This window comes from Urocitellus parryii, chromosome Y (assembly GCF_045843805.1).
Source record: "Urocitellus parryii isolate mUroPar1 chromosome Y, mUroPar1.hap1, whole genome shotgun sequence".
Taxonomy (NCBI): Eukaryota; Metazoa; Chordata; class Mammalia; order Rodentia; family Sciuridae; genus Urocitellus; species Urocitellus parryii.
The window spans coordinates 2,814,743-2,842,645 of NC_135548.1; the positions used below are offsets into that span (position 1 = coordinate 2,814,743).

General features: G+C 52.6%; 1 protein-coding gene across 2 annotated transcripts in view; it reads left to right on the forward strand.

The window, feature by feature from the left end:
• The window catches only part of LOC144251038 (F-box-like/WD repeat-containing protein TBL1X), a 169,951-nt gene that overhangs the window by 25,482 nt on the left and 116,566 nt on the right, over nucleotides 1–27,903 (forward strand). Inside the window, exon 1 of one of the 2 annotated variants that reach the window (XM_077794164.1) lies at nucleotides 5,179–5,232. The exons of the other annotated variant lie outside the window; for it this stretch is intronic. The gene's annotated coding sequence lies outside the window, so the exon portion shown is untranslated. Of the gene's footprint in view, nucleotides 1–5,178; nucleotides 5,233–27,903 lie in introns of those variants that run through there. 2 annotated transcript variants of the gene reach the window in all.

Below are 27,903 nucleotides of genomic sequence, written 5' to 3' on the forward strand. Positions count from 1 at the left end.
GATGGGTTCCAGGGAGTGTGTTATCTCACGTCCGCAGTCGGGGACCAGGCGTCCACAGGAACAGCCAGAGCGAGGCTGGTATCGGAGGAAGTGGGGGCAGTGTCTCCTCTCCCTGGTGTCAGACTCCTTCCTTCCCCCAGAGAACAAAACAAACGAAGGCAGCCGACCAAGTGGCCCGCTAGGCATGCTCCAGGATCGAGGCCAGGGTACACGCACACAGGGACACGAGCAAAATCGGCCTCAAGGCCCAACATGAAGATGGGGATTGACACGTGGGCGGGCAGAGCGACAAGAGCGTGTGTCCGACTGCGCCTCAGCTCCTGTGTCCCCTGATGAGGAGGGCTCGGGTGACTTCCTTGCAGAGCGTTTAGGGAGGATGCAGGGGGAACTTCACCGTGCACGTGGTGCACGTGGACAGCGAGTCTTGGTTCTCATAGGTACCTCCTGCTGGCACCGCACGTGGGTTTACACCGAGGGCATGGCTTTCGTTCCAGGAAGCGTGCGTGGTTTCATGACGTGATGGCACACGTCTGGTCAAAGTGTTGCTTTTTAGGGGAGGAGGAAAAAAAAAAGCTTAGGATGTTCAGGTGGTCCTCGGGTCACTGCAGATACTCGCTGTTGCAGGAGTTGTGTGGAACTGGCCCGGCTGTTTGGAAGTCGGGAAGGAGTTCCCGAGATGGCACGTCAGGTGCCCAGCCCGGCAGCCAGTCTCCCGAGGGTCCTTAGAGGAACAGCTCCCTGTTTCAGCCTGTTGCACGGATCGGGAGGCATCTTTGTCGTGCCGTGAGCTGCAAGTGCTGCACAGTCACCGTCACAAGGGAGAGAAGAGGAAGCCTGCTCGGAGGAGCCTCCCCCAGCGTGGATAAGGACAGAGGTAGTTCAGAGGCTCAGGAAAGCCACAGGAGTGACGGACGGCCCTGTGGAACCGGTCCCCTCCTCGTCTACCTGCCAGCAGGGGAAACCTGAGTGTCCTGCCCTCCCGGTGACCCTCTGTGCTCCTGGAGCCTGCTCCGCCCTCTGCCTCTGTCAGATCCTAGACTGTGACTCCTGAAACCCCACTCTGGGGCGTGGGAGAGCGGTAGAACCGACCCTGGAGGAGGGCAAAGGAGGACGATCATCAGGATTGCCACCAGGACCCTCTCTAGGACTCCGCTATCCGGGGGACAGTAGTCGAGGAGCGTATGGGAGCTCCTTTTGAGCTGGCTCAACGTCCTCGGCATCACTGGAGAAACGCCTCCCGTCTTGTAGGTGGGGACTCTGAGGCCAGGCAGTGACAGGACCAGCTCCCACACCTCTGAGCGGTGCCACTGTGGGCCGAGGGGCCGCAGGAGGGCCCACGTGATCTCAAAGCTGATGAGGTTGAGGTGCTTCTCCAAACTCTAGAAGGTTGTCACCCCCTGATCCATGGCAGGTTTGTTCTTGGAATTCCACGATAGCCCCAGGCGCCCGAGGGCCAGCAGTGTGAGGGTAAGTGTCCCTAGGGACCCTGGGGGAGATACACATGAGCGTCCAGTACCAAAGCCATCTTGCACCACAGCGGGGGAGACACTTCTTTAAGACGGGGCTCTGGTTTGGCCGCCACCTGGTTTCCTGCTGCAGATGGCTTCGTCATTTTAAATGATGGAAGAAAGAATACCTGGTGGCAGGTGGAAGCCATGTGGAATTCCGAGGCCAGCGTCCACGCAGAGTTTTGTTGGAGCGAGCCCTGCCCGTCGCCCACCCACCCATCCTGTGTGGCTGCCGCTTGTTAAAGCGCATTGCGACCCACGCAGTGGAGTCCTGCCGCCCAGGGAAGCCCGAACCGTCTCACCTCTGGTTCTCTGCAGAACAAGTGTGCGGTCATCGGGGGCTTTGCCCACTCTGTGGCGTGTGCAGGACCATCCTCCAGGGCCATTTCTTCCTGTCCCCACCTTGCTTGCCTGCCCTAGCCTGGTATCCTACCACTAGAGTCCTTTTTCTGGAGTGGGACTGGTCCCGTTGGAGTGTGGAGAGAGTCCATGAAGCCGCATCCGTTCCTTGTGCCTCAGGATGGGGTGGGATTGTCGCTGGCTTTGCCAGAGCAAAGCTGGGACCAGAGGACCATGCCCGAGGGTTGTGGTGTGAAGTGTCAGAGCTCCTGTTGTGCAGGCTGGGAGGAGGCTGGACCCTCCAAAGGGTGGCCACTGTTGATCGCCTGCTGTTCCTGCACCCTCCCGTTGGACGCCCAGTTGCTGGGGACTGTGGGTGGGCCAAGGCCACAGTGGGGTTGGCTCCCCACAGCCACCTGGGTGGTAGCAGAGACCTGTCGGTGCCGAGGTGCAGGCAGGGCCATGGCTAGGAGGAGGCAGGGCCGGACTTGATGGGGTGTCCCCTCCAGTGCCTGCCTGCCTGCCTGCTGTCCAGTGCTGCCTCGCATACAGAGGCGGCGGCCCACCCTGGGTCCCGTATTCATTGCTCTGGGTGGGTGCTCTCCTGAACCAGCTGGGGAGAGGCCAGGTGAGGGGGTGCCCCTCGGTTTCCACCTTGTCCGTGCTCCGCCTTCGGAAACGCCAGCCAGGGTGGACACGCTCGTACAAAGCCACCATGTACGCCTGCCCCGTAGGGTCTGCCGCTCACCTCTTTCTTGGAGGATTGACAGTGCCGTCGTGCCGTGGGCTTCAAAGGGCCTTCGCAGCCTCGCTGGGAACTCGGCACATTTTCCGGAGGCTGCTTCTGGGAGAAGGGTCCTTTCTGAGAGCAGAGCAGATGGTGGCCTTTGTCCGTTTGGAGATGGCTCTGGTGTCGAGGTCCCTCTTGAAGTCACTTTCTGATGGGCATCTGGGGAGGAGGAGAAGGTTGCTTTCTGCTGCCTCCTGTTCTTCTTGGCTTCTCGGAGCATCTAGCTGGAGCTGAATGCAGACCTCTTAGGGTGGGGGTGTGGCATGGAACCGGGGTGGGAGAAGGAATCAAAACTAGAAATCAAAAGCAGCCGTGACAGCCCTGGCAATTTTTCATGCTAACCTACTTTAAATGCTGTGGAGCAAGAAGTCTCCCGCTTCTCCTGCCCTACTGGGACAGGGACTAAAAATACCTCTGTGCAGATGGGCACATGGCCGTCGGATCTCCAGGCCGGGAATCTGTCTTTGTAGGAGCGGAGTTTACAGGAACGCCGTGTTCTTAATGAGCGAGCTCCCTGGCCGTGCAAATGGATGGGTGGGGCTGGGGCTCGAGTCTTCCTTCACCCAAGAACTATTTAGTCTGGTTTCCATTACCAACCGCTCCAAGTATTCCTCACCCCACACCCTCCTCCTGTGCAGCCACAAACTGGAGCACGTGCATGGACGACCCCAGTCAGACGGCGCTCACTTGCAGACCAAGGACCCCTGGACTGGACTTGGCTGCTTTTTCTTGAAGGTCCCGGTGTTAGAATTCGTAGAAGCAGTCTTCACCCCCAGAGGGGCTGTGGTCTGAGTGGATGGCGCAGTGGTGAAGTTGATCTTGTTCAAGGTGGAGCTGTAAGAGGAGCTCTGGGGTAGGACTTTGAAATATCTGAGATGACCCGGGGTGAAGGGAGCCCTCCCTGGACACGGTGTGTTTTTGAAGGTCCTAAAGAGCCTGGAGGAATGGATCGGGCAGAGCCCAGCAGGGTTGGATTGGGAGGGCCCAGGTGTGGATGGTTCTGGAGATGCATCCTGGTTTCCCAGGTAGGCTGAGGTCTGAGGGTGGTCCCAGGGTACAGAGGATGACCAGGTGGAGTTGGTGGCACAGGCCCTTCCTGGAGGCTGTGGCCCTGCAGGGAAGGGGACTAGACCCCTGACAGGGGGAGGGGCTGTTCTCAGAGTGGGGTTTCAGGAGACTGGGGCAGGGGATGCCTCTGCAGAAGCAGGATCTTGCCGGTGTTGGTTAGCAAAGGGGAGGGCAAAGGAGAGGGCGGGGTCCTCTTTGAGAGAGGAGGAGGGGGCAGCAAGTAGGAATTTTGCAAAGAAGAAAGAGGATTGCTTCGTCTAAAACCTCCCACCAGGAGGTGACCTCATGTGAAGCCTTGGTTTTTCTCTAAGGGAGAATGAATGGTTCTGCTTCAAAGGGAGCCTGCGAGATGGGTGGGAGCCACTGCCTGGGGGTGGGGGGGGGGGAGCCGGGCTTTCAGACTGCCCTGGGGGAGTAGCCCTGATGGACTCTAGATAAGGTCTCTGCGGGGAGCTCCTCTGAACTAGTTTGAACCAGGGGGGAAAGAACAACCCCGAGAGCAGGCAGGCGCTGGAGTATAAACCAGGGCAGGCTAATGAGGACTGCGGGAGGCATGGGCACAGTGAGTGGTGTCCAGTGTGTGGGGGTACAAGGCCCTCGGAATGTGCCCGACACAACTGTTGGTTCTACTGTGGATTTCAGCAGCTGCCGGTGGCCAGTGGGGGTGGGGCGGGGCTATCCAGGGAGAGAGCAGCGGAGCATCACACAGGGAGAGAAGGGGCTTGTCAGGTGGTCAGAGAAGAGTCTGGGCTGTGGCTCTGGTCAGGATGTCATGGTAGGGGGACCCGCGTGCACGTCTCTAAGCAGAGCTGCGCCCCTTCCCCTGGGCAACATCTGGGTCTCTCCACTGGGACTCTGTCTTCTGTGGGCTGCCGGGGTTCTCTCCCAGAACATCAGCTGGTCCCTGCACCATGACCATAAATGTAGACCCGTGTGCCCAAGACTGAACAATCGAGATTCTTTCTCACCCCCTTTCCTGACACTGGGGTCCTTGCACGCATTCTTGGTTGCTGTGGTTTGCCGTGTCTTGTGCATGATCGTCTTGTAGCAGCATAACAAAGCCTGAGTCAGTGAATCTTGTTTTTTGTGTTTCTGTGCGTGTTTTTTTTTTTAAAGTACCAGGGAGCTTGGCCACTGAGCCGCATCCCCAGGCCTGTTTTGGATTTTATTTAGAGACAGGGCCTCACCGTGTTGCTTAGGACCTCATTGAGTTGCTTAGGGCCTCACTAAATTGCAGAGGCTGGCTTTGAACTGTGATCCTCCTGCCTCAGCCTCCTGCGCTGCTGGGATTATACATGTGCACCACTGAGCCTACCCAGGGAGAGAGCAGCGGAGCATCACACAGGGAGAGACGGGGCTTGTCAGGTGGTCAGAGAATCACATTTCCCAGAATCACATTTCCACATGCATTAAAAATAGGAAAGTCTGGTGCCATGGTGCATGTCATCCCAGGGGCTTGGGAGGCTGAGACGGAAGGATTGAAGGTTCAAAGCCAGCCTCGGCAACAGTGAGATGCTAAGCGACTTGGTAAGACCCTGTCTCTAAATTATAAAAAGGGCTGGGGATGGGGCTCCGTGGCCGAGTGCCCCTGAGTTCAATCCCCAGTACCCCCCACAAAAAAAAACCCCAAACCAAAATCTCAGAAGGGTTAAAAGTACGCATAGGAAATAGGAATGTACGTTTTGAGTAGTCCTGTGTTGTTCCCCCGCCCCCTTTTTCTCATTGTGGTAACAGTGTCAAATTTACCACCTCAGCAGCTATTTTCAGTGACCTGTTCCTGGTGGTGGTGCCTTCCTGCCTGGAGCGCCAGCCCTCAGCCCTTGGTGAGCAGCTGTTCCTGCTCCCGTTGCCTGGCAGCCCCTTCTGTCTCTGGACTGGCCTGCTGCAGGGATCTTGTAAAGGTGGAGTTGCACGGGATGATTTATCTTTGTGACTGGCTTATGTCACGCAGCAGAGGTCACCCCGTTAGTAGCAGGTGTCGGGGTTTCTTTTGGAGGCTGAGTGACAGTCGGTGGAATGGACAGACGGCATCGTGTGCCTCCCCTCATCTGCTGATGGACACTTGGGCTGCCTGCAGCCTTGGGCCCTTGTGAACCGGGCTGCCAAGAGTCTGGGCGCTCAGATCCCTCTGCCAGGTCCTGCTTTCAGTTCTCCCTGGTGTGCTTCGTGGCCATTTTAAAGAGCAGCACTTTTCACCCCTACTTGAGTGTCAGCAATATCTTCAAGTGGCTGAAATACCTGGAAAGTGATAGAGGTGGTCTGCGTTTGTATTGTCCAATGTCAAGGGTGTGTAGATTCTGGAGGCTGACTGCCTGCATTGGCCATAGAATCCTGTGAAGGGTTAGTGAAAATCGAGTTGCTCCCTGCACCCCTCCACATTGGATAACCCCGGTAGCTCGGGCACATTCCAGCCAGGAGGGAGGACTGACTTGCCCCGAATGCGGTTGGAGTTCTCTTCCTTCTTCCTTACCTTCACCCCCAGTCCCATAGCTTGTGCAAAGGGCCTGAGGTTGACCTGGAGTGGAAGAGATTCACATGGCTCCTATTTGCATAAATCTGGTCTGTTTTTAGAAGTTAGCCTCTACCTGAGAGATGGGCAACGGAGGTTCAGATGTGTGTGTGTGTGTTGAGGTGCTTGATGGAGAATGAGTTGGAGGGATTCAGCAGGGGAATCGGCCATTGGAGCCTAGTGGAATGTTCTAGAGGGAGGGTTAGTTGGACCAGGGGCGGGCTGGGGCTGCAGAGAGCGGCCCGACACTTTACGTCTATACTGAATGTCTGAATTGGGTGCCAGCTCTCATGCAGCTTGGATCTGGCGTGTCTAGGTGTTGCACAGATCGGGAGAACGGAAAACATCCCCGACTTGCAGCCTGTTGCAGCCCCACTCTCCCGTGATAAGACGGTACCAGGCCTTCCCTGGAGAATCCAGTGGTCCCAGTTGCTTAATAGGGAGATGTATTTGCTGAGATTTACGTGGCAGAGATTTGCTTTTTAGAAAGGAATCGCCCAAACGTGAATGGAAGGAATTTGTCTCCCGAGTGATGTTGAGCTTTTGGTTCTTTGACTGTTGGGGGCAGGGGAGAGCCCTGTTAGGCAGCCACATCACATTTCTGTGGCGGTTAACTCATAGGGCACATGAAACCATACCAGTTGGGCCAGTGCTGAAATTGTCTTGGAAATTTCCACTTCTGTGTCTGCACAGAGAACAGTTTTTTCCCCAGAGATGGTCCGTGTTGCCTTCCCTGATTCTGTTGCAAGCGGACCTTGCCTAAGAAGGTTGACGGAGTGACGTTCATGTTCAGAATATCAGTGTCTTAATTTTGCTTCAGATATAAGATGGATTTAAATGCCGGAGTGTAGTTGGGTCCCCATGAAACTGTACTTGTGGGCGCTGAAATTTGAACTTCAAATAATATTCAGGTCTTGTGAAAGATTTCTCCTTTGGTCTTTTTTCCCACTAACCTCTTAAGAATGGCTTTTAGTTTTATTTTTTTCCTCTCCCCAGTCCTGGACCACATAAACCAGGCTGTGTCATGTGTACAATTGTACATTGTCCAGAGTCGATGTGCATTGGGCTCACGGTTCTTATTCAGAAGTGCTGAATTTGTTAAAATTTTGTGCATCCCTAACATGGAATCTGGAATACTCTAAAATCTAAAACATCTTGAGCACTGCCATAATATTAGAAACGGGAAAATTCCACCCCTGACCTCATGCCGCAGGTTTCAGTTGAAACGCATGCACTCTGAAGCTAAGCTGCGCTTCTATGATCCCAATGACTCGGGAGTCTGAGGCAGGAGGATTGCGAGCTCGAGGCCAACCTGGGCCATTTAGAGGCCTGGTCTCCAAATAAAATACAGAAGGGCTTGGAGGGATGCAAGTCAGTGGTAAAGTGGCCCTGGGTTCAAGTCCTGGTGCCTCAGGCACCCTAGAAATACGGTGTAAAATGATCTCCAGGCTTCGTGTGTAAGGTGTGGGTGAAACAGAAGTCTGAATCATGTCTGGTCTAAGACATTTGGGGTAAGGGACCTTAAAGTCCCTCCTAGAGTTGACAGCCTGATGGCGGAGGAGGCGGATATTGAAAAGGAAGCGGGACACTCCCTAGAGTCCCCAAAGGGAAGTCATGTTCAACAGGGATCCTGATGGGGCCAGCCGCCCACCTTCATCCTGGAAAGTGCAGACGAGGCTTATCTTGGCTGGAGACAGAGGAAGCCGACTCTGTTGGGGTTTGCCTGGAGCCAGGACTCTCCTGGGGGATGGGCCTGTTCCTGCAGCCCTCTGCTCTGCCCCTCTTTACTCAGCCACAGGACTTTGTTTTGGTGGGTGAGAGGGATTATCTGGGGAAAGGGCAGGAGTCCTGGGTATGGCTCAGAGTCCTTTGAGGAAAGTCACTGTTCAGATCTTGCCTCTATTGCTTTAATTGTGTGTGTTTTTGTTTTTTTTTTTTTTTTGGGCGGGGGGTACCAGGGATTGAACTTGGGGGCATTCGACCCACACCCCCAGCCCTATTTTGTATTTTATTTAAAAATGGTCTCATTAAGTTGATGAGGCTGGCTTTGAACTCGTGATCCTCCTGCCTCAGCCTCCCCACCGTGCCCGGCAATTGCTTTGATTTTAGCGAGACTTTTCCTCTGACATGACTTGACTCTACTGTCCTCGGGTCAGATCTAGGCACTGAAAAGAAATGTGTGTTTTGCAAAAGTTTCTGGGCAGTTTGGTTTCCTTCTTTTTGGTCCAGGGTCAGCAGACCTTCTGGGTAAATGACCAGATGATAAATGTTTTGGGTCTTCTGGGCCATGTGGTCGCTGGGTGCCAGGTGGTCAAAGCAGCTGCCGTGGGCAGTGTGGAAATGCACGGGTGTGGCTGTGTGCCTGCGAGACTCCAGGGCACCAGGGGCTCCCCTCTGGCCTGCTAGGCAGCCACTAACTTTTGTAATTCCAAAAGTTTTCTGTTTTGCCAGCGGAAGCCCTGAGCCCTTGGACGAGCCCTTGGAGGGTAACTCCCCTTTCCCTCCACCCCAGCCCGGGCAGCCTCTGTCTCTGCACTGACCGCTCCAGGGACCTCACAGAAGCAGAGTCACAGTGTTGTCCTGTGCTGCCAGCCTCATTCCCCTAGCCTGACATCCTCGACGGCCTGGGTCGGAACCTCGGTTCTCTTTGATCAAATCCCACCACGTATGTGGCTAAACCACCCAGGACGTTCTTTGATACTGAGAGTCATTTTTGGCTCGCGGTGATTCCCCGGGAATTGTCCTGGCAGAAGAAAGTCTCGGACCCAGGCCCAGCTTCACTTCCTAGTTGAAGAATCGGGTGTCCTTTGGCGGCCCCGGGTCACTTTGTGGGGCTGTGGTGTCTTGAATTCGGGGAGGTGTCTCTGGAGTGGAAGTCTGCCGTCACATGCAGGCGGAGAGCCGGGCATGATGCCCGGGGCTGCCGATTCCTGCATCTCCTGGGCCAGGTGGCCCCTCGGGGGACCCTGAGGAGGTGTCTGTCTGCAGGTGGAGATGAGAGCGCAGGAGGCTCCCGGTCAGGAGGCTGGGGAGGGAGACCCTGGGGTGGAGGAGGCCGCTCTGGGCAGGCTGTGAGGAAGTCACAGGGTTAGCTGACCCCAAGGGGCTTTGAGGCTGACTTGACCTGGGCAAGGCCAGGGGTGCGGCCTTTTGAGCCCCTGCCCCCGTTGACCATTCAAGGGGCCGTGCATCGACTGACACAGTGCCTGCCACCTGGCGGGGAAGACCCCCTAGAGGGGGCCCAGGCTGCAGCATCCCCTGCTCGGCAGGCTGTTGGCTCTTTCTGGGGACACGAACCCAGGAAAATGGTGGCAAGGCTTGCCGATGGCTCATTGATCGGCTTCTCTTGGAGAACGATTTCAAAATCGGCACGTGACCTGTCAAGATCGAATCACAGAAGCGCCTGGAGCAAGGTCGTGGTAGCACTCTGTCACCGCCCTGTGTTGGCACGCGAGGAGCATCCGTGGCCCGCACGTCGGCATTGGGGGTTCTGGGGACACAGCCAGGCCTGTCATCTCCACATGGCCTGTGGCGACTTGGATGCCGTGACTCGTGGCAGGGCAGACTGCATGGCTGCGTGGACCGTGAAGTTGAAAACGCTCGTGACGAGGACCTTCACAGAGTTGGTCACCTTGGGTCTGTGTGGTTCCCCTTCAGAAGCCGGAGGCACATCCAGAGAGTGACAGAGGATGGAGGCACATCCAGAGAGGGTGACGGCCTCCCCTGGCACCTGTCTGGTGGTCTGGTTCTGGGTTTGTTGATGGAGGGCCCCTGGCGGGGTGCACCCCATCCCCTTAGGCGTAGGGTGCAGGATGCGGCTGTGCAGCCTGAGGCTGCGAGGCTCCTGGGGCTGAGCCACCTGGACGGCCTGTTTCCTGGGGGTGGCATTTGGGAAGGAGCCTTGGATGGGACCTTCTAGGACACCTCCATCCTAGGTGCTCTGCAGGATGTGGAGGGACGAGGGTCTGTCTAGAGAAGGCCGAGGAGTGACACTCTCAAAGTGAGCACGTGTTTCTGAACCACTGAGCCCCATCCCCAGCCCTAGTCTATTTAGAGACGGGGTCTCACTTGAGGTGCTTAGGGCCTCGCTTTGGCCGAGGCTGGCTTTGAACTCACGATCCTCCTGCCTCGGCCTCCAGAAGTGCTGGGATGACGGGCGTGTGCCACCGCACCCGGCTCCTTTGCTTTTGAAATGGTGGAGACCCCTGGGTCTGCTTGACCTTGGTGACGACTCCAGGTCCTGGAAACTTTTAGTGCAGAGATTTTTCTTTTTTTCCCTTCTCTATCCCCGTTTGCCTGCTTCTTGCAAACGGCCAGGAAGAACGTCCTTAAATTTCGCCAGCACTGTTGAAAAGCGATTAAAGCGAATTCGGTCATTCAACTTGAAATGATTGTCTGGGTAAATGAGAGTTTAAAATTCAGTTTATCCCAACACTTGCACTTTAGTGAACAGGAGGTCGCATCTCACGTTTTTATGTCCACAATTGATGGGCAGCTTTAAAGCTAGAGAAAGGTGCTCTTTAAACAGTGTTCTGCATTGGTCTCAAAAACACACTTTTTTTTCCTCAAATTCACATTTTTCTTTCAAACTAAGGCGAGGGAACCCTATCGGCTTGTCAAGTTTTTAAGGGATTCTTCCATGGCAATTGTTTATCTGGTTAGTGTCAGTCTGTGCGGTCTTAAAATGGAATAGGGTGAAGATGTTCTGCATTTCCCCACTCCTCTTTGGAGATGGGGTCTTGCTGTGTTGCCTGGGCTTAAGCCATCCTCCTGCCTCAGCCTTCTCAGTAGCTGGGATTGCAGGTATGCACCACCGTGCCTGGCTCTACATGTATTTTTAAATGGCACAATTTACCATTTTTTACCTTAATTCCTACTACTGCCCCCCCCCCCAATTGTATTTTTAAATGTATTCAACTAGAAGTAGTCTCCTTCCCCCTCCAAATATAAACAGTCTTGGGCTCAGTGGTAGAGCTTGTGGTTATCATGTGCAAAGGTCCTGGGTTCAATCCCGGCACCCCTCCCCCAGATATTTGGAACAAACAGCATAGGTAAAGAGAACACATTCACTGTCGGTGCATTTTGGGGATGGGGGATACCCAGGATTGAACTCGGGGGCACTCGACTACTGAGCCACAACCCCAGCCCTGTTTTGTATTTTATTTAGAGACACAGTCTCACTGAGTTGCTTAGGGCCTTGCTTTTGCTGAGGCTGGCTTTGAATTCACGATCCTCCTGCCTCAGCCTCCTGTGCTGCTGGTATTACAGGTGTGTAGCACTGTGCCTGACCTGTCAGTGCATTCTATCTGTGCTCTTAGTATTTTGCTAACGACCTGGGAGAGCTTTACCAAGAAGGACGGAGTATATATGCCAGGGGTCAAGTTCTGCTGTTAATTTGGGATTGGCTAGCTAGCACTTCACCTTGGGAGCCCCCAGGCTCACCTGCTCTTTATTCTTCACGCCTACTGCTCCCTGCCAGCACCTAATCCTAAATGCTCTGGGCCTGACCACCTCAGGGCCACATCTTCTGTCCAGCAAGCTCCCAGAAGGCTTGAGATTTTTCTGATGCTTAATTCCTACTTGTGGGGAATCTGGTTTCATGCCTTTGGGATGCTTCCTGCATCTGAAGTCCCCCCAGTCTTAGGAACTAGGGTGTTCATCAGGTGCTTGCAATGTGCAGGAAACCTTGCTGGGTCGCTGGGGCTTAATCCTATTAGCAGTACTCTGGCCTCAGTGGGAGTGTGGGAGGGTTCCGGAGGCTGCATGGAGGCCGTAGCTGGACTGAGAGGGCAGGGCAAGGGCTAGATGGCTGTGTGCACAGGTGGGTGGTCGGGGTAAGGGGGAGGTGCAGTTAGTGGGAGCCTGGGGCGCTTCAGTCCCCAAGGGCGGATCCAGGGCAAGTGGGGGAGGGGAGGACTGCAGAGAGCCCCCTTTGACCCATGGATTTACAGTAATTTACATTTCCCATTATTTCTGGGTGCTTTGAACATCCCCCCCCCCCAGGGCTGGGGATGGAACCCAAGGTGCTGCTGAGCTCCTTCCCCAGCCCTCTAGGTGGCTTCTAGAACTCACAAGAACCTGGGGGGGAGGGGGAGAGATGGTGTTTTTTGCCCGATAGGCTTTAATCTCGGTTGGTTGATGTTATGCCTATAAACTTTCCATTTCTTGCTAGCAGAGCTGTTGTCCCGTCCTTGGGAATCGGATGCCTTAAGCGACCTCATTTTTAAGAGGACATTTGGGCCTGTCTAAACATTCCTGGGGGGCTTCTGAGATACTTGGAGGATCTCCGAGTTGAGGCTGACCCAGCCTGGAGCCTTGGGAAGCCCCGCAGGTTCTGCTTTCAGGATCCACCCCCTGTGGACCAAAGCTTTAGCATTTGAATCTGTGCCCAAACCCAAAATGGGAACCCCTTTCCCCAGAGGCTTGGATTGTATTTGTTCTTCCATGTGTTAACTCATTCTTGCTCCATCCTGGAAATCGGAGCCTTAACTGATTTTTTTTTTTTCCCTATTACTGGGAGGAGAGCAAAATTGTAATTCTGTGACTTGTACATGAAGAATTAAACTGCAAAGGAATTATATACAAATATATATATATATTTTTGGTGTTGGAGATTGAACCCAGGACCTCGTGCTATGAAGCTATGAACCCAGACCCCATTTTTTTAAAACTCTGTAAGGGCCAAAGGGTCTGGAACCTCTGAAACATCTCTGCACCTCCTGTGCCTCCACTGGAGCCTCGCAGACGGCGTGACGGAGCAGGTATGAGTCTCGCCACGGCTGTGATAACAAAGCACCCAAGCTGAGGGGCTTGAACATCTGAATTGGCATCTCCCAGGCGTGGAGGCTGGAGCTCCAGGTGGAGGTGTGGGCACGGGCTTGCAGAAGCTGTCTTCTCCCTGTGTCTTCACGGGGTTGTCCCTCTGTTATCTCACTTCTTTACAAGGACCTCAGGCTTGTGAGGTCAGGCCACCGTGGGGACCTCATCGCGCCTCTGTCGCCTCTGAAGACCCATCTGCACCCACCACCACCCCCTGAGCTCCTAGGCTTTGGACTTGAGCATGTGGGTTTTGTGGGGAGGCCATTAAACAAAGGAGAGGTCCCAACCGGCAAATCCCAGGAGATAGAAGAGATGAGCAGTTGCCGGGGTGGGGAGTGGGGAGTGACTGCCGAGGGCCCGGGGTCTTTTTGGAAGATGTTTTGGAATGAGAGTGACTCTGAGAATAGACCCCCTCCCCCGCAAACCCCAGAAACCCATCCCTGAAGAGTGGGAAGAGGTGGACTCCACGGCAGGTTCCATAAGGCCATTAACATCAATAAGTGTCATAAACCTCAAACTGGTGGCGGAGGCGGAGATTGAAAAGGAAGCGGGACACTCCCTGGGGTCCCCAAAGGGAATAATGCAGGCACACGGGAGGGAGCAAGGTAGAACGGGGCGTGGATAGGCACGATCTGGATGCGCTCATCTTAATGCCCCCACTTGGGACAGCCACCTTGGTGGAGGGAGGGAGGGAGTGGCTTCCTCTCTCAGGCCACAGTCGGTTCTTGACAGTTTCTGCTAGTTCTTGGCTGTGTCCTGATAAGATTCTGTTCCGCAGGAGTGCAGGACTGCCGGATCTCCCGCTGGTAGGGAGGTGACTGGAAAACTTCCTCCTTGGGAAGCCGTGGGTTTCCGCCTGGGTGACACTCCTGTGGGAGGAAGGCCGCGTCCCTTTGGTGCTGAGAAAAGGCTCTTTGGCTTCCTTGGGACATGGAGGAGCAGGGGTGGCTGCTGGGTCTGGCCAGCTCAGGGACAGGCAGGTGAGGAGGGGCTGCCGGCCGGCCAGCCGCAGGGGTGCTGCAGGTTCCTGTGTCCCTGCTTGGCCATCCCTCCCTCTAGAACTCCACAGAAAGATGTGGGGGAGACAAATGGGAGATGGCCCTTTTTGTCTCTTTCATCGTGACTACAATAAGGATTGTGAGAATCGGTCTCACGGAAATGCGGCTTGTTGATGCTCCTATAATCTGAATTATTTTTATCATTGATTTTATCTTAGCAACATGCACCTCTTACTCGTCCGCATGGTGTCATCTTGGAGTCCTGCCTTTCTGTACTTTCCATGTATAAAACAAGATGGTTTCAGAGCCAGATCATATCCTGTGTGGCTTGCATGCTGGATTCACTCATTCGGGGCTATCCTGGACTTTTTGTTGTGAAATGACTAATTCAGGTGTGATCCACATACCCGGCATTTATTGATTTTAATATCCTAATTCAGTTGTTTTTAATATCCTAATTTTGGAGCAGGGGTGCTTGGGAGTGACCCCAGGGCCTCGTGCCTACTAAGTGCCGGCTCTGCCACCGAGTTTTACACCTCTGCCTCCAGCCTGGTATTTTATAAAATGGGCCCAGGGTTGGGTCTTCTCCTTGTCTTCATTTTGCCTTCAGTAGATACAGCATTGGGGCAGAGGCAGCTGTTTTTAGCGTCTCGTGTATTTTTCCTTAACAGCACTTTCTTGGAGCAGATTTTTTAAAAATGGTGTTAAAAATCACTGCTACGATCTGCCCTCTGCACACGTGTCCAGCATGATGCACTGTGTGCATTGTTGTCCAGCAGACTTCTAGAACTGTCCTCATCCTGCAGGACTGAAACCGTGTCCACTGAGCTGCCCTCCCTGTTGCCTCCTCCCCCAGCCTTTGGCCACCTTGCTCCTGCTTTCTGCCTCCTGCAAGCAGAAGAATCTTTTCAAAAGCTGCTTCAGGTTCAAGTGGGTGCCAAAGGACCTGGTCCTGGGTCCAGTATTTCCACTGCTCCCTTCTTAAAAGGCCAGACAGGTGAGCTTCCATCGCCTCCGTTTGGTCTTTCTGTAAACACAGGCTTCCAGAAACCGTCCCACTTCAGTTCTTCCCTTCTTCCCTTCCTCCAAGGAAAGCTGGAAACCCCCGGTTGCCTTGAAGGAGCCTTGAAGGTGGGGGCGGGCACCAAATGCAAATGGCCGTGTTCTGTGAGCTGTGCCTGTGTGAGCCGTGCTATTTCAGGAGATGGAAAAGAACCTTCCACTCCTCCCCTGGGGAAGGAAACCATCCTGCACAGATGTAGCTAGCTAGCCCTGCTTCCAGAGGGAAGGAAGTGGAGGTGAAGGGGGTGTGTGTAACCTGCATCTCTGCCTGCAGAAATTCTTGCTGGAAAGAAGTCTGAATTCCCCCTCCTGCTCTCACCCTGCACACCTGATCATTATGGCCTTCTGCGTGAATAAACGCACACCCGGGCGTGGGAGACCACACAAACCCACAGAGACGTGATGATCCGCTCTACCCGGGAACTATTTCTGGCTTTGTGAAAATACCCATGCACTCTTTAATGATGCCCCAAGGACAGAACCGAGCTTTGATGGCTTGTCAGGATTCTTAAAGGGGGGTGTGCTTTGTAGTGGACTTGTTTGCACATAAACATCCTGGTGTTTAAAGCTTGGTACCTCTGCTGTCTCTCCTCCTGGATGGCTGTGGAAAGAAGGCAGAGGGAATCTGTCTTTTCTTGGAATGTCTGGGCTTATCTGGCGCCATAGTACCTGTCATATTTAAGAAATGAGCAAGAGTTTTGATGAGACTTGGTGGAACTAGGGGGTGTGGGGTGGATGAGTTAAGAGCATGTGATACATTCCCCTGGCACTTCCTAATGATTCACTCTATATTAGAAAGATTGGAAATGGCTCAGCCCAGACTGGCTCACATTAGCTGTAGCAGGTGGATCCTCCCAAGATTACATAGTTATTGTTTTTTAATATACTGTGACCTCTTGAAGCCAGCAGTAACAGGTGGTCTTCTATTCCGTGGTAATGGAAGTACAAATCCTTTGTTTTAAGTACCTAAGAACTACTGTATTTCAGTAATCATTATAGGGCTATTCCATAAACCAGCGAATTTAAGTGTCTCGGAGAATTCTTGTTTGGCCAAGCATTGCAGTTGGGCACTTTTATCATGCCATGTTGGTGTAAAATGAGTTCTGTGCACGGGTGATAATTGCCAGGGATTGTTCAGCCTCCTTAGCCATAAAATCGAAGCAGAGCTAATTCTAATAAGACTGAGACCCAGGAAACCTTTGAAACGGGCTGCCGCAGGCCATCGTCATGCCTGCGCCTAACCCTCACCAGAAAGGGACCAGGCCTGCTGGAGGGAAATTACGGAGGTCAAAGACTGCTAATTGAATGTTCACGCACTGAGATGAGGTTTTCCTCTTCTGGATCAAGGCAGAGGCTTTAATTTCTCTTCTGGTGGCAGGACAAGACCTGCAGGGAGAAAGTCTTTTGACCAAAGAGTTCCTCTTATTTGACTGTTCTTGGGAGGGTTTTGAGGCTGTACGTTACTGATCTTTCTTTTTCAGTCTTGCGGCAGTTACTGAAGGTCAGTCTCTGTAATCATCGGCAGTCATTTGCAACTTGGTGCCCTGGTACCGCTTTCCCCAGTCCTTATTTTGAGCAAAGCACAGGGTGGGTGGGGGCGTTTAGGGGATGCTGTGGGGAGCCTCGGTCCTTACCTTTGAGACAGCTGCAATCTTAAATAGTCTGCATGTGAGGGGTGACAGTGCCTTGGAATTCTTGTTTGGGCATATGGAAGAATTAGCTATTACAGCTAGGCTGTTTTTGTTATGCTGTAGCCAAATACGAGGACCAGGACCGTTGAATCTGCCATCTTGACAATTTCCTCCTCCCTTGCCTGGGGCTTGGTGCTTGCTGGGCTCGGCTCCACCAGTGTTGTTGGGTGTAAAGTACGTTCATCACCTAGTATCCACTGCCACCATCCCTCTCGGCCATCCCTATCAAAGGGCTCCGGGAAGCCTCAACTCTGTTCCAGTCTCCAGCCCCTCACCTCTACCATTCTCCTTTCTATCTCTGCCATCTAGACTCTCCTGGAGATCTCATCCAGGTGGAATGGGACAGCATTTGTCCAGGGACCTTTACGTCGTACTGTGTTGATAGCACGTTTTGTTCACCTGTCCAGCTTTCCCCGGGTGCCCGACTTTGTGGACACCTCTTGGCCGTTAGGAGCGGATGCTGCTGCTGCTGTGGATGGGGGGGTGGGGTGGGGGGCGATCCCTCGTGACGAGTGCCAGTTCACAGAGCCTGTGCAGCTTGGAGTACCAGCCCGCTGAGCTGGTCCGTGACGGCCAGGACCGCCAACAGTCCTGAGCTCCGTGGGCCGGAGCAGGGGCCTGGGTGTGAAGCACGGTGGTCTGACAGCGACCCTCGAGGGAGAGGCGAGTGGCCTGGTGGGGCTCCGGAGGAGGATTGCAGAGGTGAAGGCTCCTGGAGCCAGTTGATCCAAGGAGGGCCTTTTGGAGTGGGTGGGCGCTTCTAAGACCAGGATTTTGGCCACTGCGTCCCATCTCGGGTGTGGCCTCCAGCAGTGCCTCTGCCTAGAGGTTCAGCTAAGAATTTTTAAACGGCCATTATGGGGCCTGGAAATGAAATGGCGTCTGCTTGGGTCTCCCCCCTCCTCCACCCTGCCCAGAGGCCCAGGTCTTCCCCTCCCCCACCTCTTAAAATAATATTTTTTGGGTGTAGTTGGACACACACGGTGCCTTTATTTACGTGGTGCTGAGGATGGAACCCAGGGCCTCGCATTGCTACACGAGCGCTCTACTGCTGAGCCAGGACCCCAGCCCTCTGTGTTTCCCCCTGTAATGATTTTGGCCTGGTTTGTGGCTAACTTAAAGAACCTCTGGTCACATTTGCCTGGGGTCACTGGCCTGTGCTGACACACGACCCCTTCTGGCAGTGACCAGAGAGTCACCCTAGCCCTCCTAGTGCTGACTCTGGATGCCACTTGACCAAAGGTGGACTGGGTTATAGGGACTCTTCTATGCCCCTGTGCTTGTCGCGTGCCTGTGATCGTCCTTGGACATCAAGGCTGCCCACCCAGCCGGCCTCCTTTTGCTGAAGGCTGGAGGGAAGGTACTCGAGCCACCTCGCCTCTGATGGCCTCTTGGCCAGCCGCCTGGCCCCTCCCGTGCCTCCTCCTGGAGAGCTGCTTTCCTTGGCGGGGACAGGGAGCGCCAGCCGCCTCGGTTTCCTGGGTGATCTTATTTTTCATTGTTGGCAGGGTGTCACATGTCCAGAGCCCCAGCATGGCCGTCTGACGTGCTCCAGAGGCTGTGTCTGGCCTTTGGTAGGCGAAGGCAGCTGGGGAGAGGTGCCGCGACGTGTGGCCAAAGGCCACAGCACCTTCTGGGGAGAAGCTGGCCGGCTGCCCCGGCCCTGGGCGGGGGATGAGGAACAGATGGAAGACTGGTCATCCCCGCCAGCAGAGCTGCTGAGATCGTGGTACTCGGCAAAGAGAGGGCTGAGGAGTGGCAGATGGAGGTGGAGAGCTAGGGGGACAGAGAAGGGACGACAATTTGGATTTCTGCCTCCTGTGCGAATCTTCTGGTGGCCAAGATGAGGAATGTGGTAGATCGTGCACTGGGGTGACAAGGAACATCTGGGTATATTATCTGCTTGGTTATGGGTAGAGACTTTCTTGTGACCTTCATGTCAATGTCATGGTGCCACGAAGGTCGTGGGCAGGCCAGACATGGCATGGGTCTGGGAGTGACGGGGGTTGGGGTGGATCGCGCCTCCACCTGGAATAGGCGTGGCAGCTGGGCAAGCTGCCTTCTTTCTGCCTTGGTTTTGGAATCGGAATGGAGTTGACGATGTCCACTTGGTATAGTTGTGAAGTGGGCTCTTAGGAGATGGCGTAGTTGGAGATCTTGGTGCTGGGCATACTAACTTGGAAAGATTGGTGTCCATTGTAAGTTTGGGGTATTCTGTGATGGTCCCTACTCACCTTTTCTCCTCCCTGCCAAGTTCTACTTATTTTCTAAAAGTTGGCTCAAATCGCCTTCAGTTGAACAGGGGAAGACCTGCTTATTGAATCTTCCCACCCCACGTGTCCAATCCCAGGAAAGTCATGCCTCATCAATTGCACACTGTCTCTGTAGATCGTAGGCTGAGGCTTGGAGGCAGCATGACCCAGAGGGCTCAGAAATATGCCAGAGGTCATCTGGCTCTGGAGAGGGCCTTAGAGATATCCTTAGTGGCAGATGAAGCAGAATATCTGGATGATACCCAGAACGTACACAGAATGACCTGTGTACACAACAGGTGGTAGTTAGTTACAGCGTAGGAAGAGTTTGTCACCATAAGGAAGATGGTTTAAGATGAGGTTGGAAGAACTTTCCTCCCCCTCGCTGGCGGTAACAGTAACTAATCTTCAGTACCTCATTCCCATTGGTAACACTTATTGAGCACTTACTGTTGGCCAGCCAGGATTCACGTCCTAAAGGTCTAGTGTACTGGGTGGGCTGCCAAGACAAAGCGGCAGTGGTGGTGTGCAAGTTCACAGAAACTGTAGGCTAGCTGCATGGAAGGAGGTGTGCAGGAGCCCGGGTTGTTACAGTCGGAGCCAGACAGGCAGCCTGGGCTTTCCCACGCCCTCGACTGTGTTGGACTTTGCTTTTTGTCCTGGAAAGGCCGAGATGGCTGCAGGTGAGCCCAGGAGAAACTGTCCTAGAAGGGCCCGCCTCTCACCGGGGCTCCTAGGTTGGAGATGGACTGCCCCCCTCCCCCGTGCTTTCTGTCCTGTTGGTAAAGTTAGCCATCGTACAAGGGGAAGTCGAACGGGAAACTTGAGGCTTCTTTGCAGAAGGCTGGAGCGGCGGAGGAAGAGACGCACACCCCAGCGGTAGTTGATCCTCCCTTCAAATGTGTGCCAATTTGGGGATAGCAAAATGTTTTAGGTTCACACTTGACAAGAGGCCTAAGTCTTTCACCACAGACAAGTCTAAATTCAGTGGTTTAGTCGGGACATTTTCCCATATTTTTAAATAAGATACTTATGTACTCCCTAATGCTTTGGGTGTTCTTTGGAAAACCGTCTAATTTAGCAGGGAATCTTAGTGTGAGTTGTTCCAACATCCTGCATTGTTTATGAATCCCCCTCTTATTGTCTTTCAAAGGGTGTGAAATGCGTTTTCTGTCCATGTCATCAAGTAAGAACACAGCGTTAATTTCTCCCTGGTTTCTAACTCTTGTGTCTTGTTTCTAATTGGAAAATAAAAGCAGAATGTACTTTTTGTCCGAGGCGTGTCAAGTAATAAACAACTCAAGGGAGAATTTCGGTCCCCAGGGTAAAGGAGGAGTCTGAGGATCAAACGAGACAGAAACAGAACCCACCAAAAGTACAAATGCTGTTTGGAATCTAATTATAATTAACTCTACTAATTCAATACTGCAGAAGCAAATGGTCACACAGTGTGCTGGCGGGCGGGGGTTCGTAATTGGATACATGTCGAGAGGCTTAGGTGGGAAAGTCGGGACCTTGGGCTGCTGCTGCCAGGACTAGCTTGGGCCCCTTCAGTTCTGTGCCCTCAGTGAGGGGACGCAGCGGCTGCCTTGCTGGGTGGGTGGAGTGAATTTGACAGGTGTGGACCAGGGCATGGGTAGTTGTCCAAGGAGAAAGCCGTAAAAGACACAGGAGCAAATGCAGATGGAGGTGGAGCTTTTCTCACGGGTGAGCTGATTCTCGGGGTTGGGTCCTCCTGTTAGGTGGAATGTGCTCATTTTTCTTTAAAATCCATTAAAGAGTATAGTGAGATGAGAGAAACCTCATTTTCCCTCTTCATTGCAGGTTCCAGAGTTAAGTGCTATTGATACCGACGTATGTTTTCACAGAGGTTTCACCTGAACTGTGAGTGTGGTGTGCGTTTCTGAAGGCACCTAGGAGGTGCTCCACCAACTGAGCTACATCTCCAGCCGCACCTCGAATCATAACTTCTTTAAGAAAGTTGACAGCTAACACAAGCATCACGGGCTGGGAAAATGATACTTATGGATTCATTGTCTGATACTTCCCTATACTTCCCTTCCTTTTCTGAAAAAACTGAAAACCTGAGCCGGTGGCAATGGTGCACCCCTGGAGTCCCAGCTACTCGGGAGGCTGAGACGGGAGGATTGCCGAGTTTGAGGCCAGCCTGAGTAACTTCGTCTCCGTTTTATTGAGGATCCTGATGTTTCAGTGCATGAACCTGGTCGTTGAAGGTCCCTACCAGCCGGGTTTGGTCATTGTTGTTACGCTGGTGGTCCCGACTTGTTCCTGGTCACCGTGTGTGAATGTTCATCCTATTGAATTTTGGGAAATTGCGGTTTTTATTTGGTTAAGGATGAAAGTTGGTAGGTCACTGGATCAGAATTCCAAACAAGCCTTTTCCTTGGACTGGTGTCTGGTGCTCACCATCTCTGCCCGGGTTTCTCTTCCCACCCTTGGGCAGTTGTGTCACCGTATGCTGTCTGACACGTCCCCCTCCTGGCCTGATGTGGGCTCATTTGCCTTCAAAGTGCTCCTAGAAGTCATTTCTGTAGCAGTGCAGCCTCCAAGAGCAGGACTGTAGGGGGGGAGACTTGGGACCGTGTAGGTACAGCCTACTAACCCGGGAGGAACCTCTTCTGTCAGAGTGGGTGACTCTGGGTTGCAGGAGACTGGCTACAACTGATGGCTGTGTCCAGTTGGACGTGTACACTTGCTGTCATCAAGAGCTTGTGGATGCTTTGCTTAGATGTCAGAGGGCTGTACCAGGGTGCGTTCTGTCTGTCCTCGGCTCTTGGTAAGGCAGGAAAGGAAAGGGAATCTGCAGGAGGAACTGGGATGCTGTTGGAGATTGCCCTGGGTGGTGGAAACCTGATAAATGTTGGCCAGTTCAGGCTGTGTCAGACTGTGCTGGAACTCTGATGGGGTTTTTCCTTAACAAATAGTTCTTGTTGCTTAAAAGGGCCCCGAGTCTCAAGGATTTCATGAAGGGGAGTCCTTGGAAGCTGCTGCTTACTGACAGTCCCTACTCCAGCATGGTGGAGGCCCTGATGTTCAGGCCCTGCCACTGCCGAAGGGAAGGAGCCTCCTGGCGGGAGCCACTGTCACACCAAATGTTTGCAAATGCTTTCCTCCTGCTCTGTGAGCGTCCCTGTCTCGACCCCAGCAGGACAGGTGTTATCCCTCTTGGCCAGTGGGTGAGTGCATGTCAGAGTGGCCTATGCCTTCCCCAGAGTTGCAAGGGGTGCAGTCAGTAATGACTTGAGATGAATCCAAGTTGTCTTGAGACTCTGCCTGAACATGCCCGCTAGTTACCTTCATGGCATCCCTGGGCTTGACTTTGACTCTGGATGTGCACGTGAGTCTGTTATGAGAGGAGGGAATGGGACATTGGCTAGCCAGGAGTCGGGCACCAAGACCTTATTTAAGCCCTGTGTGTCTCACTTTCAAGAGTGGTGGGTAATGTCGAACTCAAAAAAGGCGTTTTTCTGTCCTCTCCCTCTTGAGTTTTCTCTTGCTGATTTGTGTACTGGGTGGGACATCTGAGCCCATGTGATTGGTTCTCAGCAGACTGAGGGCTGCCGGAAAGCAACCCTTGCCCTGTGGTCTTGCATGCTCCATGTGTACATCGCAGGAAGATCGATCCAGTTGATTCATTTGCTCACTTACTTATCGTTGAGTTGAACCGGCCGCCAAATGTAGATTGTCCCCAGTTGGACCCGGGTTCTAAGATCATGAGCTGTGTTTGAGGTCGTCTTGGTCTCCTAGGCTCTAGAGAAGTCCTCTAGCCCTCGACCCTGGTGTGCTAACTTTTGCATCCGTCCTGAGGTGGACCACACGTGGATGGCGATTCCTCTTGGGTCACTCGGGAGTTTTTATGGATCTCTCGATGAAGGCGGGCGGATCTATTGGATGGCGCCCTCTTGCCGTTACCACCTCGGGCTGAACCTCATCACGTCTGTCCATCCACTGAGGGCTAGTCCAGGGCCGCCCTCACGCCTCGGTGGCAGTTGGGGTGTTTTAACAGAGACCAGGTGGCCCAGGACTCCAGAAGTGCTGAACCCGCCAGCCGACTCCTGAACCACAAGAGCTTCGGCCACACAGTGGTGTTTCTCATTCTTCTACCCATTTTGCCTTTATTAGCGGGTAATTTTTAAAAGAATTTATTTTTCATTATTTGGAAAAGCCATTTTTTTAAACAGAATGTTGCAATCTATCACTGTCAATTTTTTTTTTTTTTTTTTTTGCCGGGGTGGGGGGTGAGGATACTAGGGGTTGAACCTAGTGGCACTTTACCAATGAGCTATATCCCCAACCCTTTTATTGAAATTTTTTTTTTTTAAGACAAGGTCTCACTACATGGCTTAGAGCCTCTTCAAGTTGCTAAGGCTGGCCTCAAACTTGGGATCCTCCCGCTTCAGCCTCCTGAGTAGCTGGGATTACAGGTGTGCACCTCCACACCTTTTCTTTTACACGAGTTCACTGCATTAAATTTATCCAGCCCTTTCAGGTTGGGTCCTGAATTCTTTCCCCATGTTGGTCCAGGTTCCTTTAAGCATGTGTTTTCTCTCTGGGAGAGGAGGACGTTCCGGGGGTCCAGTGTGAATTCCCTGTGCCTCACCTGGGATCAACTGTCTGAAGAGCCCCAGAGGGTGATGTTTAGAAGCCAGAATCTGGAATCTGGGTGTGCTCATTGATGTGGAGGTGGCATTGCCTCCAGGATCATGCGGAGGACAGACCTTCAGCAGTAGGAACTTCTTAGAGCGGCAGTGTAGTGACACGTTGTTCTCTCCCATAATACACTCAAAATAACGTGTCTTGGAAATGCCTGCATTGGTGAGGGTGTGCAGTTGATGTCCAGAGGTACTTGCTCTCGTTTTTATTCTGAGGTCTGTGCTATTGATCTGATAGACATAGATCAAATTGTTTTCATACAGAATTTTAAGATATACGTAAGATACACGTATTTTCTTTCCTGAATTAGGTGCAGTTTGGAGTATATATATTAAAAAAAAAAGTTTCTGTAATCCCAAAGTCCCCACACTCTAATAACAGGTGTCGTGAGGTGGCCCATCTGTCTTTATCCCTCCTACCTCATTGGCATTCATCTCTTCACTTCCTCTTCATTCCTTTTCTGCTTTTCTGTGTTCTTTTTGCATCGTTCAACTGTCTTTTAAAGCTCCCTCAGGGGTCTGTTGGCAATTCTAAACATGTGTACCAGCAAAAAGGTCATCTTATTAAGTCGGCTTTTGTGGCTGACTAAACTACCTGAGAGAAACAACTTGGAGGAGGAAGGATTTACTTGGGCTCGTGATTTCGGAGGTTCAGTTCACAGTGGGGTGGCCCCCTGGCTCTAGGCCCAAGGTGAGGCAGAATAACATGGCGGAAGGGTGTGAAAAGGGGGGCGTGGCAGGCAGGTCACTTGGAAAAGGGTGCACCCCCAGTGAACTGCCTGCTTCCTCCGATTACCTCCTGATAACCCACTCACCATCAGTGGATTAATCCCTTGATGTCTTGATCCCGTCACCTCCCAAAGGCACACCGGGGAACACGTGAGACTTTGGGGGGACCCTTCCAGATGAACATCGTAACATGACCACACTGGCACCAGTTGTTACTGAAGTATAAAAATTGTGCCAGTCGACCGAGACTGTCCAGAGAGTTTTCCTCATGGTGACTTGAGTTGAAACACAGGGAGGTTGAACAGTGCAGGTCGGTGATCGAGAGAATGGACCAGAAATCATGAGGACTGCCAAGAAGCACCCTTGCGTCAGCCACATGACTGTTGAGAATAATGCCGCACCTCTAGCCTCGGTAACCAACACGTGGGTGCTTCCACTTGGAACGTGATGATGCTTGACTGGAGGGTTCTGGCCCCTCTGGGAGTTGCGTTTATCAAGGAGCGTGGTGGAAAGGGGTGCACCTGGAACCTTTTGATCACTTGACATTTGCCTTTACGTCGGGTGCAGTTGGGATTTGTCAAGAGCCAAGAATGGCGGTCTTGGCTCATATGCCTGCAAGCTACAAGTCAGGCCTAATAAATAGAAGCAGCCTCCTTTTCCCCATGACACTCTCTCATATTGGAAGACATCAGCTGTCCCCGACTTAAGGGGACAGCTTGAGCAGTTCACATCTGGACTTAGTAACAGGAGCGGTTCATTCGCTTTCAGACATGGGGAAAAGGAGCGGTGTTGAGTACTTGGTCCCCTCTGTGCAGATCCTAAAGGCAGCCCGCAGGACCTCCTTTCATAATAGTCACCCTTGAACCAGAGAGGAAGGCCGGAGGTGGTGGGGTGCTGGGGGGGGGTGGCCCCAGATCAAAGGGCGTCGGAGACACCAGGGCCCCAGGCGAGGGTATGCTTTGTGCCCACCGGGAACACCCCTTTGATTTCTGAGAGCCCCTGTACGTCTGAACTGAGCCGTCTTCAGAAGTTGCTTGGCGCGTGGCATCCCAGAAACAGCCTCGTGTGATTCTGCAGCCCGGCTCCGAGCCACCATGCAGGTTGGGTGGGGGTTGAGAGTCCCTCTTGGAGTCGTCGTTAACAGGATAAAACGAGAGCTTTGATGCGGACCCTGTTTTCAACAGTCCGTTTGATTCTCTGTCCACAAGCGAAAAGAAAATAATCGGCCATTCAGAAGGAACATTTATGGAACCTACAAAAAAATCTGTCCAAGGAAAAGACGGGCGGGTCTGTCTCCCTGTTCTCTCCCTGATTGCTGCCTGGGGTTGAAAAGCGATTTCCACATCGGCTGGACTCTTCAGATCCTCTTAGTAAAAGAGTGAGTTTTTTCTTTGCGTGAAAAAATGACGTCTGCAGATCTCCCTTGGTGTACGGGGTTACATCTTGGTCACTTCGGTACAATGTGGAAACACACAGGTGTGATGGGAGACCATTGCATCTTGTTTTTTTTGGGGGTACTGGGGATTTAACTCGGGGGCACTTAACCACTGAGCCACGTCCCCAGCCCTACTTTGTATTTAGAGACAGAGCCTCACTGAGTTGCTTAGGGCCTGGCTTTGTCTGAGGCTGGCTTTGAATTTGCAATCCTCCTGCCCCAGCCTCCCAGCCTGTTGGGATGACAGGCGAGTGCCACCAGGCCTGGCTAGACTTGCATTTCTAAGACCTCCCAAGGAAGAGACTTACAATTGGGATTTGTCACAATCTGGGGAGGTGGACCATTCCAGTGCCAGATGGACATGATGGAGATGAACGGAGACTGGCCTCGCACCGCTCACTTTCAGCTGCCTCGGGAAGTGGGCAGTGTCTGGAGATAGTTCACTTGTCAGAAAGCAGGTGATGGCTGTGTCTAGTAGCAAAGGTCCAGGCTGCCGCTGGACACCCTCCAGTGCACAGAACAACCTTTGCCACAAAGGATGATTTAGCCTCGGTGATGCCTGGCACCAGGAATTCTAGGTCAGAGGGTGGATGTGAGGCATCTAAACTTGAGGTCCTTGTTGTAGCCGCGGAAGGAGACTGATCCAGTGTGAACCCAGGCGGATGTTAATCACCATCAGTGCTGTGGGAGGAGGAGGTGCAGCTGGTAACCAGCAGAAGGTCAGAGCCCTGGACTTTGCCGGCTGCTTCTCCAGCTTCCTTTCTTGCCCCAGGGAATGGCAGCCTGGCTCTGAGATTTATCACCCTCTGTGGTCATTCTCATTGATCTGATTCCTGTGTTTAATGCTTCAGGCATAAGCAACCATACTTGATCATGTTCTTTTGAAGAATAGGCCTACCAAGTTCCAAGTTGATTCTATTTTGGACTGAGCCATCGTCATCTATTCATAGAAATTAGTTGAAATTAAGGTGTGTGTTTACATGCATCTTCTTAGCTGTGCTGGTTCTGGTGATATGGACAAAGTGGTACAGTTGGGCAGTTGAAGGTCGGGTATATACCTGTGTATGTACATTAAAAATGTTTGGCCATTGTTCCTCATGTTTTGTCATGTGTTGACAGAAAATTGAATTTCTTAATCCACTTGAATTGAATTTGAAATGCACTTTAGGAAGCTGGGTCTTGGGGTGTTTAGAATTCTTAGCTGCTTATAAGCAGATATTCTAGTGGTTTCATCTTCGGGATCCTGTTGTGACTCCAATAAAACACATTTTATGCATTTCACTTTTCATCGGCTGAAAACCACGTTAGGTACAAATATGACTTGGTTCAACAAAATGTATTGTTGGTGTCATTTGAATTAGAAAGCCATTCTGTGTGGTTCTTACCAACTTAAATTACGCTTTTGTGCTTTTGACAGTAGAGGAAATGCACGTCTTTAAAAGCGCCTTACATTCTGCAACGGATGAAGAGCTTTTGCTTTTGGGGAATTTGGAAGTGGTCCCCGGTGCTTTGAAAATAAAATGTGGTCTGTGTGGAACATTTGTGCACCGATCATCTCGGCCTCAAAGAGCTCACAACTTTTTTTTTTAAAAACAACCTTATTGAGTTCTAATTTACATCTTAGAGTTCTCCCTTTACAGATGCACGATTCAGTGATTTTTTAGTCAATTTATGGAGTTGGCTAGGCATTGATGGACTGTGATTTTTTTAGGACATTCTTGTCTCCCCAGAGATGGTCCTGCAGGCCCTCCCTCCCCTGGTCTCCTGGCAGCCATGGACTCATTTTGTGTCTCCTGGATCTTGTGTACTCGGGAGATGTCACGTGGGTGGGCCTGACACCTGTTACTTTTGCTCAGTGGGCTCCTAGGGGGCCTCTGAGGGGCCCTCCTGCCTGGAGTGCTTCCAAAGCCCTGGCCACAAGACTCTGTGATTTTTGAAGGTGGAGGCTGGGGTGTGGCTTTAGGAGTGAAGGGGAGGTTTTCGGGTTGGAGGGAGCAAGAGGGCCCAGAGTGGACGACCTGAGGTGGTGT